Raw genomic sequence first — 17,719 nt, 5'->3', positions numbered from 1 at the left:
AAGAGGAGACCGCACCGCGTCCTGCTGCTTTGCCGCCGCCGCATCCTGTTGCCGCTGCCATCCATGTCGCACGCGAGAGAGTCGTCGAGCTCAAGGGTGAAAGACGCGCGTGAAAGAGGGAAGAGCCGCGCTGCTGCCGCCATCCATCCCGCCTCGCCATTGTCGCCCTTGTCGTCGCCGCCTCAAGCTCGTCGTTGTTGCAAGCTCGTCGCCGTCGAAGCTCGTGGTCCTTTGTCGCGCTCTGTCACCGTCGCAAGCTCGTCTTCCTGCTTCGGCCATCAACGCCTCCTTTGTCATGAGTTGGTGTAACATCCCAAGTTTTTGGATAATTAAATTTATTATATTTGTTGAAGTTAAAGTTCTGGTGATAGAAAAATAAAGAAAAACTATATCATTTTATTTGAATAATTAATATTTTGAGAATAAACTATATTTTATAAAATGTGATTAATATGTTCATTTTATATTTTAAATTAAAAATAATTAATTGAACTTAGCAATATGTTGATAAATAATGTTCTTAAATATTTTTGATAAAATATATTTGATTTTAAAATCACTCAACCCTCCAATTTTATCAAAATATCTATTCATATCTATTTTTATTCCTTTATAAAATCTCTAATTTTTAACCTTAATTCCCAAATTGAATCAGAAACCCTAATTTTCAAATTGAAGAACCCTAATCCTAATCCCTCCTCACCACACTCAACTGCATCCCCTTTCCCTTTAATCCCCTTCAAACGTAACACAACAGTAGAGAAGGAGAGCTGTGATCAAAAGAGAGGAAGAGCTACGCTGCCACCGCTGTCCAGCTACCTCGCCACCACCGTCGTGTCGCCACTGCGCCATTGTCGCTCCCTACTCGCTGCCATCCTCCAAGTTGTTGCCGCCACTATTCACAAAAAGGAGAGAGAGAGACGTTGAGACAGAGCAGCACTGAGAGGGAGAGGAGCCGCTATCATCGTCGATTTGTGCTCGTCAGAGGAAGCCACTACCGCCGATGAGTTGTCGCTGCTGTGACGTGTCCGAGAAGAGAGGAGTCGTGCGTTGAAAGCCGTCGCGTCTTGCCGCCAAGGGTTCCATCGCAGCTAACCCATCGCAGTTGGTGTCACCATTGTCCCTGTTAGATTCCACCATGGAGAGGAGAACGACAAGAGGGAGAGAGGGAGACAGAGCCGTGCGAGCCAGAGGAGGCACTGTCCTCGCTGTTGCTGCCACGGTCGCTGGTGAGTCGTGCACCGCCATCAGAGTCGAAGACAGCATCAGCCTTCTTGTTCTGGTTTCGATTCCTCCATTTCTAAAATTGTAACACTCATTCTTATTCTGCTTCAAACTTGTTCCTTTTCTATGTTCTTATTCTAATCCTAGTCACATATTCTTATTTTAGTTCTACTACTTTGCTTCAAAATTGCTATCATAGTTGAATTTGAAAACTATCATAGTTGAATTTGTTGTTGTAAATTATGATTTGAGATGAATTTGTTGTCGTATGTTGAATTAGACACTCAGTTGCTAGGGAAGTTCGTTGACAAGAAGAAAGATCATGATTCTGCCAAAAGGTCAATCAAGTATCTTACACTGCACTTAAGATTTGAAGTTGATATGGTTGCCTATTCCCTTTGTGAGTTTGGAGGTGGTGAGAGTGAGAGAAGGGAACTTCAAGCCTATAGAGAAAGCCATTTTCCTCTTCTTGTTGAGCGCTTGAAGAATTCTACAAGGTATGATTATTTCTGCAATATGCTTTTCAAAAAATTGTTTTGATACATGCCCTTGTTTTACTACTGATTGATGTTGTAGCCCTATATCTCCAATGGTTTTGAGGAAAATGGGAAGATGTCCATTGACACCAGAAGAAGCAGCACTTGTGCTAGTAGGCCTTGGTTTCAAGCACGGAACCTATGTTTACTTGGCTGGTTCTGGTATTTTTGGAGCAGATTCAAGAATGAATCCCTTCACCAAGCTCTATCCCAATGTTATTACAAAGGAAGATTTCCTTGCTCGGTTGCTCCCAATGAACTTGAATCTTTTAAGAATTTTTATTCTCAGGTAATAAATATTCATATTAATAATTTTCAAATTCAGTTGAAGCATGATTACTAATACTTAACAATGAAGGTTTGATGTTAATGCAGCTTGCTGCTTTGGACTTTATTTCATGTGCAACTGCTAATGTATTTTCCATAACAGACTCTGGTAGCCAACTCTCAGCAATGGTGTCTAGATTCAGAAGCTACTATGGTGGCGATTGATAAACCACTATTTTATGATTTATATTGTGCTAAATTGAGTGGATTTTATCAATCTTTCATACACTTATTCATACTAATTGCATGAGTTTACATTCTCCTTCTTGATTTCGTACTATGATTGAAAACATGCTTTTTTGGCCTTATATTTGCTAATATTAATCATCTCTTATTACCATTAGATGCCTTGATATGTGTGTTAAGTGATTTCAGAGATTACAGGGCAGGAATGGCTCAGAGGATGGAAAGGAAGCATGCAAAAGTGGAAGGAATACAAGAAGTTGAAGGAACTGCAAAGCTGTCAACATGACTCTCTTGCACTAAAATGATCATAACTTAAGCTACAGAGGTCCAAATGATGCGGTTCTACTTGCGTTGGAAAGCTAACGTCCGGGGCTTCGATTTGATATATAATTTGCCATAGTGGCCGTACAGATAGGTGACGCGAACGCGCTCCACGCGGACGCGTCGCGTCTGCGAATCTCATTCTACGCAAACGCGTGGATGACGCCTCCGCGTCACTTTGCCGTGACCTGTACGGACCAGATTTCACAATCAGCGATTTCTGGGCTGTTTCTGACCCAGTTTTCGGCCCAGAGAACGCAGATTAGAGGCTATAAAGTGGGAGAATGCATCCATTCATAATAATTCATTCATAACTCACAATTTTAGGTTTTAGATGTAGTTTTTAGTGAGAGAGATTCTCTCCTCTCTCTTAGGTTTTAGGATTAGGATTTCTTTAGTCATTAGGATTACTTCATCGTATCAGATTCAATAATTTATGTTTCTCTTCTACTTTTATTTACTCCGATACTTTTATTTGTGTTTGATTTATGTTGCCCAATTGGTTTATGAATATTGTCCATGTTGGAATTGACATCTTTATTTAATATAAATTGAGGTATTTCAGACTTATATGTTACTGATGCTTGGGCTTTATCCAAATTATTTTCATTCAAGTAGATTTTCTTCCCTTTTGGCTTTGGTTGATTAATTGGTAACTCTTGAGTTGTCAAACTCAGCAGTGGTTGAAATTGGCAGATTCTCATTGATCTAGATCGCTCTAAAACTAGTCTTCCCACAGGGATTGACTATGACTTGAGGATCAAACTAATTAGTCCACTTGACTTTTCTTTGCTTTAGTAAAGGATAACTAAGTGGGATTAAAACCCAATTCTCATCACACCTGATAAGGATAACTAGGATAGGACTTCCAATTTCTCATATCTTGCCAAGAGTTTATTTTACAGTTATTTATTTATTTTACTTGTCATTTAACATACTCCTTTCTCACTTTGAAAACCCCCAATTTACAAGACTCATAACCAATAATAAGAGCATACCTCCCTGCAATTCCTTAAGAAGACGACCCGAGATTTAAATACTCGGTTATCAATTTTAAAGGGGTTTGTTACTTGTGACAACCAAAACGTTTGTACGAAGGGATTTTCTGTTGGTTTAGAATCTATACTCACAACGCGACTATATTTTTACAAAATTCTTTACTAGCAAAAATCCTAACGTCAAAATGGCGCCATTGCCGGGGAATTTCAAACGTGTGCCTTATTACTGGTTATTGTAAATATTTTTCTTTTACTTGTTTATTTGTTTCTTCTCTTCCCTCCTCATTTCTGATAACTACTATGAATTCTCACCCCTCTCGCTTTGAGTTTAGTTCTAATTTTATTGCAAGGAATGGAAGCTATAACAGGACTATGCATCAAGGTCTAAGCAATCAAAGATGGATGGAGCCAAGAGGATCTGATCACCCCTTTAGGCAACAACACCCTCTTAGGTATCATGGACAGAGACCATTCTACAATGCATACCCAACTGATAGATTTGGTGGACCCCCTTGTAGCTACCAACAAGCCCCACCCTATGCTCAGAGACCACCCTTTCAACATAACCTTAACCCACCATACTCACAAGCTTCTTTTCACTATTCACCACCATATGATCCTTATCCGCCCCAACGACAATCCAATTACTCCCAAGAACCACCACTCTCCTACACACCATGTCCATATCTATCAAGCCAAGAATCATAGGTTCGCATCGAAGAATCAGTAAACCAATTCAATGCAACCCTTCATCAACTGGAGCAAGCAATAAATCAATTATCTTCTAGACGTTCGGACACTCAACAGACTCTCATGGCTTCATGTGGAGAATCTAATGAAGAATGTATTGTGAAGAAGACATGAGAAGCTCCAATAGACAGCATAGAGCATAACTTCGCACTGGAACAAGTAGAGGACGCTGTCATTTTAGAAGAAGAAGAGTTGGTTGAAGATTTAGGAGATGCTGAACCTCTGCAGGAATCCAGAGTTGTGGAGAATTCCGTCGAGAACGTTATAATTAATGTTAAGGAGGATAATGCACAACCCCCAAGGCAGGTATCTTATGAGGAACTGGATGGAATGACCCAAGACTCAAATTTTCTTGATGATGATAGTCACCACTCAAGTTCTCCTAGTATCTTGCATCCGCAAGTGAATTCTTTGAGACAGAAGAATCTTCCCCAAGTGAATACGAAGATGATGCAGAGGTCGACTTTTCTCAACCTCCCAATTATGACTCGAATGATGAAGAAGATATCGGTGACCTTGATCAAGACATGGTTGAATTGGAAGAAAATTGCCAAGAAGTGGAGGAATTCACTGAAGACCACAAGGGAGTAAGTCTTGCAGAACTACCGGAAACACCTATCCCACGGCCATTACCACCCAATACGAACTTCAAGTGGGTAAAATCCTTGACTTTCATCTTTACTTTTCCACTTGAATATGGTTTACTTGAGACAGATGGCCAGCTTAGAGCTCTTTGCGGATTTAAAAGCAAACGGAAAATGACTCGCACTCAGAGCTGGTATGCAAGATTCACTGAGGTTTCACACTTCAATTTGAGGTGCAAGAATTGGTGTCAAGCTCAATTGGAAGGATCTTGGACGCTGTTTGGTCACTGCAGTGAGAATTCGGATTACTCATCACCCGACTGGAAAAATGCAGACCAAGACAAAGATGGGTGTAAAAGTAGAATTTGGGATCCTGGAATCTATTTTACCATTCAACACTCCGAGAACCTGCAAGCCTGTTTGAACTCACACAAGGGCTTTACGTACTTTGTTTGAGACCCCGGAGGATGCTGGCATTCCAAACACTAGTGGAGATTTCTAGACGAATTCAAGCACAAGCCACCATAGCAGGAAGCTCATCAAATGTCCGACTTAAGGACTTTAACTAAAAGTGCTAGTGGGAGACAACCCACCATGGTATGATCGTTCCCCCTCTATTTTGCTCTGTTTTTGAATTTTGTTTGAACCTGAAGTTTTTGCATGACATTCACTGCATTTTGCATTCTACATACTGCATAAAAAAAGGCGCCGTTGCCGTTGCATAAAATTTTGTTTTGTGTATTGTGTAAGTGTGGGAACCTTATGGGAACATGGATGATAGAAACAAAAAGGTAGAAAGTTAAAAAGAATAAAATTTCTTATATAAAAAAATTGCATGTGACGCGACCGCGTCGATGACGCGTCCGCATCATATGTGTGCTGGGAAGAAAATAATATGAACAGAGAGTCACGCAAAAGCGCGGCTGGAGGCGTGCCTTTGGCACAAATTGGTCCACGCGATCGCGTCGATGACGCGTCCGCATCATGTGGGAAAAACGCCTCCCACACGTCTGCGTCACCCACGCGAACGCGTGCCTCAAAATCGACGTAAAAATGGTGTATGGCCGAAAGTTGAGCTAGAATTGGGCTGGACTCGTGCTAGAAGCACAAGCCTTGCCACGCATACGCGTGCCCCACGCGTTCGCGCCGTTTTCAAATTTAGGCCATCCACGCGATCGCGTCACCCAAAGATTTGGCAATATGAATTTCAAACAGAGAGTTGCGCAACCGCGAGGCTGCCCTCGCGCTAATGGCACAAATCAATCCACGCGACCGCGTGGATGACGCGTCTGCGTCATTTCATAGAAGCGCTATCCGCGCGAACGCGTCGCTCACGCGTCCGCCTCACAAGCGACGCACAGCTTATCCAGAGCAGCTAATTATCTTATCCTTTCTTCCCCATATCTAAATCTTTTCTTTCCCTTCTTATTTCTTTCTTCCTCCCTTCTTCCTTTCTCTTTCTTCATCCCTTTAACTTCTCATCCTTCTTCACTCTCATTCTATTTTCCTTATTTTCATTGGGGTTAAATGCTCTTATTCAACTGTTGTATCTTTTCTGGTATTATTTTGGTGCTCAGTGACTTGTTTTATGCTATTGGGTAATATTTTTTTAAGTCAATGCTAATCCTTTATGATATTTGTATTAATTTTGCATTGACATGAAATTATATTGTCTTGCACTCTCTTCCCCTTTGTTGCAACTTTTGCACCACTGGTATGCCATGTGCTTCTATTATTTTCTCATTTGCATGTTGTAGCTACCATGTAATTGGGACCCTCATTATTTGGCATTAACCTACCCAGACTTTTTTATTTTCTTATTTTTATTTCTAGTTTACTTTTTCTTCTTTTTTCTCTTCTTTCAGGATGGCCACCGAATAAGGAAAGGAAAAGAACTTCTATATGGGGCGACAAACAAGTCCATCTGCACAAACCTTGGAGAAAAGTGCCAGTTGGAACAGCCCGTCCACCTGCACATCTTAACATGCATCAAGGACGGTGCAATCATTAAGTGTGGGAAGGTCGATACCGATCTCCATGGGTTAGTTATTCTCTTCTCAACACCAATATTCTATTTTCTTTGTTTAAGTTTCTTTTAAAGACCCTATTTTTGAAAAATTTCACAAATTTAAATTAAAAAAAATTAAAATTTTCTATGTGTTAAATTTGTTTGAAGTTGTATTTGGAACATCGTTTTTGAGCCAAAGAACACACAACCTGTGAGGTTTGAGCTTATTTATATGGTTACATTATTTAACCATAAATTTTTATTCTTGCGTGTTTTCTTCTCTATGATTGTAATCTTTATTTTGTTCCAATCTATATGTCCAATATTTAGTGTATTTACATGCTTGCATATGATTGAGGCCATTACTTATTTTTGCTCACTTATCCCAAATAAGCCTACCCTTTTATGTCACCCTTGTTAGCCACTTTGAGCTTTTTAATCCCCTTCTGTTCTATAACCACATCACTAGCCTTAAGCAGAAAAATAAATTAAATATCCCAATTGAATCTTCGGTTAGTTTAAGATAGAGGTTGTTGATGAGCGGATATTTTATACGCTTTTTGGGGGTAATTTCATGTAGATTTTAGTATGTTTTAATTAGTTTTTAGTAAAATATTATTAGTTTTTAGGCAAAAATCATATTTCTGGACTTTACTATGAGTTTGTGTGTTTTTCTGTGATTTCAGGTATTTTCTGGCTGAAATTGAGGGAGTTGAGCAAAAATCTGAATTGGGCTAAAAAAGGACTGCTGATGTTGTTGGATCCTGACCTCCCTGCACTCGAAATGAAATTTTTGGCGCTACAGGAGTTCAATTGGCGCCCTCTCAATGGCGTTGGAAAGTAGACATCCAGGGCTTTCCAGTAATATATAATAGTCCATACTTTGCACGAAGATAGACGACGTAACTTGGCGTTGAACGCCAAGTACATGCTGCTGTCTGGAGTTAAACGCCAGAAAAACGTTATGATCCGGAGTTGAATGCCCAAAACACGTTATAACGTGGAGTTCAACTCCAAGAAAGGCCTCAACTCGTGGATAGCTTTAGTCTCAGCCCCAGCACACACCAAGTGGGCCCCAGAAGTGGATTTCTGCACCAATTTTCTTAGTTTACTCATATTCTGTAAACCTAGGTTACTAGTTTACTATTTAAACAACTTTTAGAGATTTATCTTGTACCTCATGACATTTTCATATCTGAATTACATACTCTTTGACGGCATGAGTCTCTAAACTCCATTGTTGGGGGTGAGGAGCTCTGCAGCGTCTCGATGAATTAATGCAATTGTTTCTATTTTACTCAACGTGTGTATGGTCCGATCTAAGATGTTTATTCGTGCTTAATTATGAAAGAGGTGATGATCTGTGACACTCATCACCTCCCTCAACCCATGAACGTGTGCCTGACAAACACCTCCGTTCTACATCAGACTGAATGAACTTCTCTTAGATTCCTTAATCAGAATCTCCGCGGTATAAGCTAGAATTGATGGCGGCCACTCTTGAGGATCCGGAAGGTCTAAACCTTGTCTGTGGTATTCTGAGTAGGATTCAAGGATTGAATGGCTGTGACGCGCTTCAAACTCGCGATTGCTGGGCGTGATGACAAACACAAAAGGATCAATGGATCCTATTCCAACATGATCGAGAACCAACAGCTGATTAGCCGTGCTGTGACAGAGCACCTGGAACGTTTTCACTGAGAGGATGGGAAGTAGCCACTGACAATGGTGACACCCTATATACAGCTTGCCGTAGACGTGCTTTACAAACAATTGAGTTGAATATTACATTGCAGAAATTCAGAGGACAAAGCACTCCAAAACTCTAACATATTTCCCATTACTGCACAACAAGTAACGATTTTATTCTCTTTTATTTTTCCAATCTAATAATTCCAACTGATAATTTTGATTGACATCCTGACTAAGAATAATAAAATAAAAATAGCTTGCTTCAAACCAACAATCTCCGTGGGATTCGACCCTTACTCACGTAAGGTATTACTTGGACGACCCAGTGTACTTGTTGGTTAGCTGTGCGGATTGCAAAAGGTGTTATTGCAATTTCGTGCACCAAGTTTTTGGCGCCGTTGCCGGGGATTGTTCGAGTTTGAACAACTAAAGGTTTATTTTATTTCTTAGATTAGGAAGATTTTGGCAATTGGGTCAGAGTCTTTTATTTTCTTTTCAAAAATATTATTTTTCTTTATTAATTTTTTTTATTTTTCTTTAAGTCTAGTGTCTTGTTATAAGTTTGGTGTCAATTGCATATTTTATATTTTTCTTTAAAATTTTCGTATTAGTGTTCTTTGTTCTTCCTTGATCTTCAAGTTGTTCTTGTTTATCTTTCTTGTTTGATCTTTAATTTTTCTTGTTCTGTGTCTTTTCTTGTTTCACTTGTGTTCTTTTTAAAGCATTAATCTTCCAAGAAGAATATACCTATTTAGAACAAGTGTTACATTTACTCCCAATTGGCTAGAGCGTTAGTCTATGTTCTTGGCAATTGGGCATCTTCTTTTTAAAATCTTTTTTCAAAAATAATTTTTCTTGATTTAATCTTGTGCCAAACTTTAAGTTTGGTGTTTTCTTGTTAATCTTTTCATAATTTTCGAAAATTTTATTAAAGTCTTCTAAAAATTTTAAGTTTGGTGTTTTTCTTTTGTTCTTGGTGTTCTTGTAAATCTTCAAGGTGTTCTTGAGTCTTTCTTGTGTTTTGATCTTAAAATTTTTAAGTTTGGTGTTCCTTGGTATTTTTCCTCCAAAAATTTTCGAAAATAAGGAGCATTAGATCTAAAAATTTTAAGTCTTGTGTCTTTTGTGTGTTTTTCTCTTTCATCATAAAAATTTTCAAAATTCAAAAATATCATTCCTAACTAATTTAAACTACTTTTTTTCGAAATTTTTTTTATATAAAAATTCAGATTTCAATTTCAAAATATTTTCAACTTCTTTTGTTTATTTCATTTTTTATTTTATTTTATAAAATAAATTTTTATAAAATAAATAATATCAACATACATATCATCTCTTTTATTCCATCATGGAATTAAATGGGAATGAACAGTCCAGGAGGACTCTGGGGTCATATGCTAATCCCACTACTACTTCATATGGGAGTAGTATCTGTATACCCTCCATTGGAGTTAGTAGCTTTGAGTTGAATCCTCAGCTCATTATCATGGTGCAGCAAAACTGCCAGTATTCTGGTCTTCCACATGAAGAACCTACAGAGTTTCTGGCACAATTTTTACAAATTGCTGACACAGTACATGATAAGGAAGTAGATCAGGATGTCTACAGATTACTACTGTTTCCATTTGCTGTAAAAGATCAAGCTAAGAGGTGGTTAAATAACCAACCTAAGAACAGCATAAAAACATGGAAACAGCTGTCAGAAAAATTCCTGAATCACTATTTCCCTCCAAAACGGATGACACAGCTAAGGCTAAGCATCCAAGGCTTCAAACAAGGAGATAATGAATCCCTTTATGATGCCTGGGAGAGATACAGAGAGATGCTAAGAAAATGCCCCTCTGAAATATTTTCAGAGTGGGTGCAATTAGACATCTTCTACTACGGGCTTACAGAAAAAGCTCAGATTTCTCTAGACCACTCAGCTGGTGGATCTATACATATGAGAAAAACAATTGAAGAAGCTCAAGAGCTTATTGATACAGTTGCCAGAAATCAGCATATGTACCTAAGCAGTGAACCTTCAATGAAAGAAGAAGCTAAAACAGTAACTGTTGAACTCAGTCTTGTAGATCAGGCTAATGAATTCAATCAGCAATTAGACTTTCTAACCAAGCAGCTAGCCGAATTCAAGGAAATACTACAGGAAACAAGAATGGCTAACAGGAATATGGAAGTACAATTAAGGCAAACAGAAAGGCAACTGTCAAAACAAATAGCAGAAGAATGCCAAGCAGTTCAATTAAGAAGTGGGAAAACATTAAATACCTCACTTCAAAGCAGCAGGAAGCCAAGAAATGAACAAATGGCTACTCAAAATCCCTCTGAGGACAATCAGAGCCCATAGAGGAATAAGGCTGGCGCTGAACACCCAGACCATGCTCATTTCTGGCGTTCAATGCCAGAAACAAGCATGAATCCAGCGTTGAACGCCCAAAGGGAGCACAGTTCTGGCGTTTAGACGCCAGTAACAAATAAGGAGGTGGCGTCTAACGCCACCCCAGCTTCCACCCCTGGCATTCAAACGCCAGTGGGGGATCAGTCACATACAAGTGCTGATAACAACCTTTCTAAAAAGGCTCCCCAACCCACTTCTGTAGGTAATAAACCTGCAGCAACTAAGGTTGAGGAATATAAAGCTAAAATGCCTTATCCTCAAAAACTCCGCCAAGCGAAACAGGATAAGCAATTTGCTCGCTTTGCAGACTATCTCAGGACTCTTGAAATAAAGATTCCGTTTGCAGAAGCACTTGAGCAAATACCCTCTTATGCTAAGTTCATGAAAGAGATCTTAAGTCATAAGAAGGATTGGAGGAAAACTGAAAAAGTCTACCTCACTGAAGAATGTAGTGCAGTCATTCTGAAAAGCTTACCTGAGAAGCTTAAAGATCCCGGGAGCTTTATGATACCATGCACATTAGAGGGTACTTGTACCAAGCAAGCTTTATGTGATCTTGGGGCAAGTATCAACCTAATACCTGCATCTACTATCAGAAAGCTTGGTTTGACTGAAGAAATCAAACCAACCAGGATATGTCTTTAACTTGCTGATGGCTCCATTAAATACCCATCAGGCGTGATTGAAGACATGATTGTCAAGGTCGGGCCATTTGCCTTTCCTACTGACTTTGTGGTGCTGGAAATGGAGGAGCACAAGAGTGCAACTCTTATTCTAGGAAGACCTTTCCTAGCAACTGGCCGAACCATCATTGACGTCCAAAAAGGGGAAGTAACTTTGAGAGTCAATGAGGAGGAGTTTAAGTTGAATGTTGTCAAAGCCATGCAACACCCAGACACCCCAAATGACTGCATGAGTCTTGATATTATTGACTCTCTGGTAAGAGAAGTCAATATGGCTGAGAGTTTCAAATTAGAGCTAGAGGACATCTTTAAAGATGTTCAGCCTGATCTGGAGGAATCAGAGAAAATAATAGAACCTCTGAAAATTCCTCAGGAAGAGGAGAAACCTCCTAAACCCGAGCTCAAACCATTACCACCATCCCTAAAATATGCATTCCTGGGAGAAGGTGACACATTTCCTATAATCATAAGCTCTACCTTAGAGCCACAGGAAGAGGAAGCACTAATTCAAGTGCTAAGGACACACAAGACAGCTCTTGGGTGGTCCATCAGTGATCTTAAGGGCATTAGCCCAGCCAGATGCATGCACAAAATCTTACTGGAGGGTGACGCCAAGCCAGTGGTTCAACCACAAATGCGGCTGAATCCAGCCATGAAGGAGGTGGTGCAGAAAGAGGTCACTAAGTTACTAGAGGCTGGGATTATTTATCCTATTTCTGACAGCCCCTGGGTAAGTCCTGTCCAAGTCGTCCCTAAGAAAGGTGGCATGACAGTGGTTCACAATGAAAAAAATGAACTGGTTCCTACAAGAATAGTTACAGGGTGGCGTATGTGTATTGATTATAGAAGGCTCAATACAGCCACCAGAAAGGATCATTTTCCTTTACCATTCATAGACCAAATGCTAGAAAGACTAGCAGGTCATGAATACTACTGCTTCCTGGATGGATATTCAGGTTATAATCAAATTGCAGTAGATCCCCAGGATCAGGAGAAAATGGCATTCACATGTCCATCTGGAGTATTTGCATACAGAAGGATGCCATTTGGCCTGTGCAATGCACCTGCAACCTTTCAGAGGTGCATGCTCTCAATTTTCTCTGATATGGTGGAAAAATTCCTGGAAGTCTTCATGGATGACTTTTCAGTATTTGGAGATTCATTCAGCTCCTGCCTTAACCATTTAGCACTTGTTCCGAAAAGATGCCAAGAGACTAACTTGGTTTTAAACTGGGAAAAATGTCACTTTATGGTGACTGAAGGAATTGTCCTTGGGCACAAAATCTCGAACAAGGGAATAGAGGTGGATCAAGCTAAGGTAGAGGTAATTAAAAAATTACCACCACCTGCCAATGTTAAGGCAATTAGAAGCTTTCTGGGGCATGCAGGATTCTATATGAGGTTTATAAAGGATTTTTCAAAAATCGCCAAACCTCTGAGCAACCTGCTAGCTGCTGACACGCCATTTATCTTTGATAACGAGTGTCTGCAGGCATTTGAGACTCTGAAAGCTAAGTTGGTCACAGCACCAATCATCTCTGCACCAGACTGGACATTACCATTTGAATTAATGTGTGATGCCAGTGAACATGCCATTGGTGCAGTGTTGGGACAGAAGCATGACAAGCTTCTGCACGTCATTTACTATGCCAGCCGTGTTCTAAATGACGCACAGAAGAACTACACAACCACATAAAAAGAGTTACTTGCAGTGGTTTACACCATTGACAAATTCAGATCCTATTTGGTAGGATCAAAAGTGATTGTGTACACTGACCATGCTGCTCTTAAATATCTACTCACAAAGCAGGATTCAAAACCCAGACTTATAAGATGGGTGTTGCTTCTGCAAGAGTTTGATATAGAAATAAGAGACAGAAAAGGGACAGAAAACCAAGTAGCAGATCACCTGTCCCGAATAGAACCAGTAGAAGGGGCGTCCCCCCTCTCACTGAGATCTCTGAAACTTTTCCGGATGAGCAACTCTTTGCCATCCAGGAAGTGCCATGGTTTGCAGATATTGCAAACTACAAGGCAGTGAGATTCATACCTAAAAAGTACAGTAGGCTGCAATCAAAGAAATTGATCACAGATGCAAAGTACTATCTTTGGGATGAACCATATCTCTTCAAGAGATGTGCAGACGGAGTAATCCGTAGATGTGTGCCTAAGGAAGAAGCGCAGAAGATTCTGTGGCACTGCCATGGATCACAGTATGGAGGACATTTTGGAAGTGAGCGAACAGCCACAAGAGTCCTCCAATGTGGCTTCTACTAGCCTACTCTCTATAAAGATTCCCGAGCATTTGTACTTAATTGTGACAGTTGCCAAAGATCTGGCAATCTGCCTCACAGTTATGCCATGCCTCAACAAGGAATCTTGGAGATTGAGTTGTTTGATGTATGGGGTATTGACTTCATGGGACCTTTCCCACCATCATACTCAAACACTTATATTCTGGTGGCAGTGGATTATGTATCCAAATGGGTAGAGGCTATTGCAACACCCACTAATGACACTAAAACAGTGTTAAAATTCCTCCAGAAACACATCTTCAGCAGATTTGGTACCCCTAGAGTATTAATCAGTGATGGGGGCAGTCATTTCTGCAATAAACAGCTTTACTCTGCCTTGGTTCGTTATGGAGTCAGCCACAGGGTAGCCACTCCATACCATCCTCAGACCAATGGACAAGCTGAAGTCTCAAATAGAAAACTCAAAAGAATCCTGGAACGGACTGTAATTAACCGTAGAAGGGATTGGGCAAGAAGCTTGGATGATGCTCTGTGGGTATACAGAACAGCATTCAAGACCCCTATAGGGACCTCTCCATACCAGCTTGTATATGGAAAGGGATGTCACTTGCCAGTGGAACTGGAACACAAGGCCTACTGGGCAACCAGATTCCTGAACCTTGATGCCAAGTTAGCTGGAGAAAAACGTTTACTCCAGCTAAATGAGCTAGAGGAATTTAGACTCAATGCTTTCGAGAATGCAAAAATATACAAAGAGAAAGCGAAAAGATGGCATGATAAGAAATTGTCATCCAGAGTCTTTGAGCCGGGGCAGAAAGTTCTGCTATTTAATTCCAGGCTCAAATTATTCCCTGGGAAATTAAAATCCCGGTGGAGAGGTCCGTATGTGATTACAATTGTATCACCATATGGATACGTAGAGCTTCAGGATAATGACTCTAACAAAAATTTCATTGTTAATAGACAGAGAGTTAAACATTATCTTGAAGGCACTTTTGAGCAAGAATGCTCAAAACTGAGACTTGATTAAAAGCTCAGTAACAGTCCAGCTAATGACATTAAAGAAGCGCTTGCTGGGAGGCAACCCAGCCATTCACAAAATTTAATTTTATTTGTATTTTCTAATTGATTAAGTTTTACAGGTAGATGCCAGAGTATCTTCAAAAGGTGAAATAGCAATTTATTGAAGTCACAGAGTTACAGGAAAATTTGGAAAGCTTACTGGCATCAAAAAGCCAGTAAGAAATGTTTTGGGCGTTGAACGCCCAAAAGAAGCACCCACTGGGCGTTCAACGCCAGTAAGGGTAGCCATCTGGGCGTTAAACACCACAAGGGAGCACCTTCTGGGCGTTGAACGCCAGAAAGAAGCACCTTCTGGGCGTTTAACGCCAGATTGATAGCATCCTGGGCGTTCAGAAAAACGCCCAGTGACAAAGGACTTCCTGGCGTTCAACGCCAGAAAGAAGCAGCAGCTGGGCGTTGAACGCCCAGGAGAAGCAACATTTGGGCGTTAAACGCCCAAAACATGCAGCGTTTGGGCGTTTAACGCCAGGATGGTGGGGAGGAGGTAAAATTTGTTTTTTTTCAAAAATTTTCTAATTTTTATGTTTCAATTCATGATTTCTCGCATTAACATGTTTCCAAATATCATCCTTCACTTTCAAAAATTTTAATCCTAATTTCTAAAATCTCTAATTTCTGAAATCCCTACTTCAAAGATTTTACATGCATTTTAATTCATAAGGACAATTGATTTTCAATCCAATCCAACTCTTTTTCCAAACTCTTTCCCAACTTAATTATCTTTTAAAATCTTTTTTTAAAATTATAAAATTCAAATTTATTTTTAAAAATCATTCATATCTTTTTACAAAAAATTATATCCTTTTCTTATCATGTTTATCTTTTATAAATCATATCTTTTATCTTATATTTTTTTCTTCTTTTCGAATTACCCACCCCCTCCCTTTATAACCCCTTTCGGCGCCCCTCTCCTCATCCACCATTCCACACTTGCTCTCCTCCTATTCCTCTTCTCTCTTTCTTTTGCTTGAGGACAAGCAACCCTCTAAGTTTGGTGTGCTTATCCGTGATCACAAAAACATTCTCACTTTGATCATGGCCCCTAAGGGAAAACAACCCAACCCAAGAGGCAAGAAAGAGAATATTCCAAAGCCACTTTGGAATCAAGGGAAGTTCTTAACTAAAGAACATTCAGACCACTACTACAAAATAATGAGTCACAGATCAGTGATCCTGGATGTTAAATTTGACCTGAAGGAAGATGAATATCCGGAGATCCAAGAGCAAATTCGAAACAGGATCTGGGAAATCCTAGCCAATCCTGAAACGAAAGTGGGAACATGGTTCAGGAGTTCTATGCTAATCTATGGCAGACAGACAGGCAAAGAATAATTGGAGCTGCTCTCTATGACCATCGGACCTTAGTCAGAGGAAAGATTGTTCATATCCATCCTGACAAAATCAGGGAGATCTTTAAGCTCCCTCAACTGAAAGATGACCCAGACTCCTTTAATAGGAGAATGATGAGGGTAAATAAAGGTCTGGACAAGATTCTAGAGGATATATGCATCCCCGAAGCCAGGTGGACCACCAGCACGACTGGCATCCCAAATCAACTCAAAAGAGAAGATCTCAAACCAGTAGCCAGAGGCTGGCTGGATTTTATTGGGCGTTCCATATTACCCACCAGCAACCGTTCTGAAGTTACTGTTATGATTTAAGTTTGGTGTTGTGATGAGCGGATATTTTATACGCTTTTTGGGGGTAATTTCATGTAGATTTTAGTATGTTTTAATTAGTTTTTAGTAAAATATTATTAGTTTTTAGGCAAAAATCATATTTCTAGACTTTACTATGAGTTTGTGTGTTTTTCTATGATTTCAGGTATTTTCTGGCTGAAATTGAGGGAGTTGAGCAAAAATCTGAATTAGGCTGAAAAAAGACTGCTGATGCTGTTGGATCCTGACCTCCCTGCACTCGGAATGGAATTTTTGGAGCTACAGAAGTCCAATTGGCGCGCTCTCAACGGCGTTGGAAAGTAGACATCCAGGGCTTTCCAGCAATATATAATAGTCCATACTTTGCGCGAAGATAGACGACGTAACTTGGCGTTGAACGCCAAGTACACGCTGCTGTCTGGAGTTAAACGCCAGAAAAACGTCATGATCCGGAGTTGAACGCCCAAAACACGTTATAACATGGAGTTCAACTCCAAGAAAGGCCTCAACTCGTGGATAGCTTTAGTCTCAGCCCCAGCACACACCAAGTGGGCCCTAGAAGTGGATTTCTGCACCAATTATCTTAGTTTACTCATATTCTGTAAACCTAGGTTACTAGTTTACTATTTAAACAACTTTTAGAAATTTATCTTGTACCTTGATGAGCGGATAATTTGTACGCTTTTTGGTATTGTTTTTAGTGTGTTTTTAGTATGATCTAGTTAGTTTTTAGTATATTTTTATTAGTTTTTAGTTAAAATTCACTTTTCTGGACTTTACTATGAGTTTGTGTGTTTTTCTGGGATTTCAGGTATTTTCTGACTGAAATTGAGGGACCTGAGCAAAAATCTGATTCAGAGACTAAAAATGACTGCAGATGCTGTTGGATTCTGACCTCCCTGCACTCGAAGTGGATTTTCTGGAGCTACAGAAGCCCAATTGGCGCGCTCTCAACGGCGTTGGAAATTAGACATCCTGGGCTTTCCAGCAATATATGATAGTTCATACTTTACCCA

General features: G+C 39.9%; 1 pseudogene; it reads left to right on the top strand.

Annotated features, from left to right (window-relative positions):
• Positions 1-1,476: 1,476 nt before the first annotated feature.
• Positions 1,477-17,719, top strand: part of LOC112805445 (O-fucosyltransferase 8-like) — a 29,554-nt pseudogene continuing 13,311 nt past the window's right edge.

Source organism: Arachis hypogaea, chromosome 6 (genome assembly GCF_003086295.3).
Source record: "Arachis hypogaea cultivar Tifrunner chromosome 6, arahy.Tifrunner.gnm2.J5K5, whole genome shotgun sequence".
Lineage (NCBI taxonomy): Eukaryota > Viridiplantae > Streptophyta > Magnoliopsida > Fabales > Fabaceae > Arachis > Arachis hypogaea.
Note: the sequence above shows the minus strand (reverse complement) of the source record. Positions and strands in the feature narration are given on the sequence as shown.